The 5,022-nt window shown below is 33.2% G+C and overlaps 1 pseudogene; it reads right to left on the bottom strand.

Moving 5' to 3' along the window:
• The window catches only part of LOC112524919, a 15,194-nt pseudogene extending 10,596 nt beyond the window's left edge, over positions 1 to 4,598 (bottom strand).
• Between the last annotated feature and the right edge of the window lie 424 nt (positions 4,599 to 5,022).

Below are 5,022 nucleotides of genomic sequence, written 5' to 3'. Positions count from 1 at the left end.
CATATCAAGGAGAGGTGTACATTTGATATAAGGGTGGCATTATATGTATGTGGTATTATATAACTCTTTCTATTATATCCCTTAAGACTACCGTGGTCTGAAATCTTTATTTCTTTGTGATTTAAAGATTTAGGAACAAGGTTCTTAATAGAAATCATAGACTAGATGTTGTTGAGGAGGAAACATCAGGTTTGGCCTGAATCTTTGTTAAAACCTCGTTGATGAGAAAAGGTTTTAAAAAGTGGCATTAATTGGAACCCGATTGGTTCAAAGATATGAAAATTATATAGCTATGTGATTAGCTTGAAAAGTGGATAAATGATCTGGTATTTCATTCTTGTGTATTCATATATTTGTTATATATGTGAATAGTTGTTTTATAAAAAGTTTTGGTGATCCTTCACCCTGCAATTTCATGAATAGGGTATCTCACTAGACTTTTTAGTCTAACCCTCATTTTGTGATTTTTAAATATGTATTGCWGGAGGTATAGAAGGTAWGGRAAAGGAAAARATATAATGYTTATCTTATATGCATTTTGGATGAAGAGTTGMTTTTGAGGATTAGTTTTGTTGAATAGTACAAGAGTGTATTTTGAWTTTTTGGACYTTGTAATTGGTCATGAAAGATTCTTGTACTAAGGGACCTGAATGGTAAATGAATATGTATTTTTGTTTGGTATGAAATATGTGTTACATGCAATATGTGGGTTGGGGCGTTACAATTAATCTAAAATGATGTTGAGTTCCAAAAATAAAAAGATGCAAGTGATAGTACGAAGTAAATAAACTATTATTTATGTTGGGAACATGGAATACAATGTTCTAAAATCACTATTTTTTACTTGTGTTACAAAGAAGTTGGGAAAACCTCATCAAGTATCATAATGAAGATTAAGAGCCATAATTGATTTTGTTGTGGTTACAAGAGAAGAAATTATTCATCAAGTCTATTAATGAATATTAGAATGTGTCAGTGGTTACAAAGAAGTTGGATAAAAAGGAGAGAGGACCAGATCAGTACCACCAGATTAACATCCTTGAAAGACATAATGTTCTTAGCTTCTTCATAAGATAGTTACACAACACAAATAATGAGCACAAATGAACTGGTTAAAGACCTTTCTCAATATGACAATTCAAGTCTTAAATTGCCCCAAAATGCTCCCATAAATCCCTATACTTCTGCGACTCCTAAAAAATTGGATGCAGAAACAAGCATATTGATAAACAAATGTGCATGCATATAGAAAAATAGAGTAGCAATCAGTTATTCAAATGAACATGTTATTGACATTTAAATAGCTCATAACATGTATATGTGTGTGTCAGTATATTATTAGGTGTGAAAGCAGAATAATACCTTCTATACTGAAAAATCCAATAAAATTGTGACATGGAACGTGGTTATAGTAGGAAATTATCAAATTATGTTTCAATTTAAAAAGATGGGAAGTTCTCAATTTTTTCCTTCGATGAATATCCAGATTCCTAAAACAGAAACAATTTGCAATCTTCAAAATGAAAATAACAAAATTGTCAATCCGAGATATCTAGATCGACTTTAAAGTCCATGTTTTATGGGAAATGAAGGTAGTAGTTCAAATTTATACATTTGTCAATAAAAAATACCATGGTGAAGGTGCTATCACATTTGACCGAAGGGGGCCTTCAAAACGTATAGAATAGCCAACCTGAAAATATAAAACAAAATAAATTCATAGTAGAGTTAGTTGTGTGGCGATGTACAAGGTTTTAGCTTGTTAAGGAAAAACAAAAAAAAAACCAAAAGGGGAGAAGATAATGGTACTTCGCTTCGTACGATCATTGAAATAGATTGATGAAGAACATCGAGAGTTGCAATATATTAGTTTTGAAAAATTAACTATAAGATGGTTGAAAATCTGTTCACACTTAATGTACAACTTATTAGCCTGTTGCTTGTAGAAAATAAAACGGTAATATATTATATAAGAAAAGTCCATTTTTCTAAATTATTAGCTAATTGATGACTTCGCTAAATTTTTTATACCCTTTAGCATTCAGAAAGGAGCTCTCAATTTGCTCAACATGAATAACAAAATTCACAACTAAATTAGTGTATCGGTATTGTAAATTCACATTTGCATTAAGAATATCAAAAGGGGCTCTTATAGTATTAAGACATAATATTATTAACTCAATAAGTAACAATAGAAAATATATATATTTATATGTATAATATTACAATGTACACTTATTTAGTCACGTAAACTTGAATCAAATTAATTAAGAAACAAGCTTACGTTTGAATCAAACTAATCAACATAACCAAATGAAATGAACAGGCATGTCATACAGCTTTTGATGGGTCTGCATGTACTTCACACATCCAAATCTTAAAGAAAACAATGAATTGCAAAATGCATTATTACGATTCCCACATGTCATAGAAACCAAAGAAGCTACTACACATGTCATAATTGGAGCATAAATTGTTGGTTAAAGATCATTATAGCTTCTTTGGACTTGCTTCATGGATCTTTTTGTTTGGGCTATCAAACCCAACTAAAAACACAAAATCGATATCAACCAAGCCTATCTTGCTGGATCTTTTTTTTAAAACCCCCATTGGCATTCTTGACCTCCAAAACCAAATGTTTGAGTCTCCCTAACATTCTGTCCTTACTAGAAATTTTAAGCTTAGACTAAGCTATTGATGGTTACTTATAGGTAAGCTAATTCCCTACTATGCAAGATGTTACAATGAACAATGGAAGTTGATAGTTATGGTCTCTAGGTACATTGCTACTTCTACATATAATGTTTGCCAAACGTGTTAATAATGGGCATTTTAGTCGGTTTATGCCATCAACCTTCCAATTACCTTTTTGATCATCTTCTTTCCCTACTAGGATATAAGCATAAAAGTTCTAGAGTCTAATTAGGGAAAAAATTTAAAACAATAAATACAACCAAGAAAACATATATTCATAGCTTCTAATAAAGAAATAGCTCCAGAAAAGATAAAAAAAAAAAACACAAACCATTTAAGTTGTGTTGGAAAAAAAGCAGTAAGTGAACTTCTTAACAAAAGGGGGGAAGAGTGTATGAATTTAAAGTCTAAATTTAAACCAAAACACATACCTCATGTCCCAGTTTGAGAGGGCATTCACCAAATGCTTCGGTCAACACTACTAAGGCACATTACCTTATTGGATGAACATGTGAAAAACCGAGAATCTTACCTAGTAATAGCAATGGCAAGGACCGATAGGCTTACCTAGTAAGCAAGAGTGACGACTCTTACCCAATTAGTGCTTACCATGTATTATTGCATACGATGGCATTTTTATGGATTAAAATCTTACCCTTGATAATGTTAAATCTTATAGGTAAGCTCTTACAAGGTAAGTGTTTAGCTAAACGATCCCTAAAATGTAACATAATAAAGCTACTTCTATTAAATTTAAAGCCATTTCATTGTTCTTCCGAATCATGTTTGAAAATATTTTAGGATATCAATCAAGCCTATCTTGCTGGATCTTTTTTTTAAAACCCCTCCTTCGGAAATGGTATTAAGACTAACAAACTTGCATATGTTGTGGTAAGTGGTACTTGACATTGTTTCATATAATAGTTGCCTTGACTCTTGGGTAGAAATTTGTAAGGAAGGTGCAAACTTTGTACTAAGAGATTTGTGAAAACTTACCTTTATAAAATGGTACCGTGTTTGCTTAAATTTGAAAAATCTTTGGAGGTTCGAGTTGCAACTTCTTAACTCTTAGAATTGTAGACGCTTGTTGCTCATAAAAAAACATAATCAGGCTTCCATCATGCAAAGAGCAAAGGGATGCTCTAGGAGGTGATCCAGAGAATCATGAATATGTTCAAATTTATGCATTTGATGATCGAGCACCACCACGTGCTTTCCCTTGCCACCGGTCAACTTCACTAGGCTTTCTAATGGATTTTGTGGGAGCAGTTTAGCACGATACAGATGGCACTCTAGAGGACTATCTAGAGTTCCAGTGAAATATATAAAACCAGAGGTTTCATTAACCCCTACAATCTGTTCTACCATCCATTTGCCTTGAGTCAAGGGTCCCTGGCGGACCTCATTTTCATCATGTAGATAAAGATGCCTAAACCCTATTTTTTTGCTAGACCAAAGAAAACCACCTCCTTATCCAAATGTGTAAAGCGATTGTGTAGATTGATCCACTTGTCATGCTCTTCAACGAAGATACATTTTCCCTCGCCTGTTTTAGTATCACATTTGAGGATCTTCAGTTTGGAATGAGACTTGTTTAATACTTGTGCAATGAGGATATTTCCATGCATCCAGTTGACTTTGGCCAAATATTCATCATCTTCATTCCCCCCGCAGCAAAGATCCATCCAAGTCACAGGTCCTCCAATAACAGGAACCACCCCGAGACGAACCTTGACATTTGAGGCCCCAACAAAAGGGTAAGCATGTTATTCTTGAACCTCTGAACCAATTGTACTCTTACCCTGGTGCATGATCCTGTAAAGACGTATCTCAAATGAATCCACCTCAGTAAATGCTATGCATTTGTTGTCTAGTGTCCACCAATAGCCATTCCTTCTATCCATCTCTTCCTACAATTTACACACATGAAACCTGTGTATCATTGCTAATTAACAAATTCGGAGATGACTATCCTATCTTCTTATTCAGCAATGTGAAGAGTTTGATTGCTTGCTTTCAAATATATATCTTTGATTGATAAAAATGTCAATGTGCTTTTAGGGTTTTTTTTTTAAATTACATAATCAAACAAAAAGCTCTGTCAATCATATATCTAGTCTGAGCTTCAAATTGCATCATTTACAATAAGTATATCATTCATAAAATGGAGGCAACTCATATGATTCTTGAAAATCAAAATGTTGACTATGACTAAGGTATGGACTATGGAGGTACTTGTGATCAACAACATTTAAACTAGTTCAGCATCTATATAAGTATATCGTCTAGTGCCTAGGAAAGCAAGTTTCCTTAAGACTTGAACCACAA

The sequence above is a fragment of the Cynara cardunculus genome (assembly GCF_001531365.2).
Source record: "Cynara cardunculus var. scolymus isolate 2C chromosome LG 13, CcrdV1, whole genome shotgun sequence".
Taxonomy (NCBI): domain Eukaryota; kingdom Viridiplantae; phylum Streptophyta; class Magnoliopsida; order Asterales; family Asteraceae; genus Cynara; species Cynara cardunculus.
This window is presented reverse-complemented; position numbering and strand designations above follow the sequence as displayed.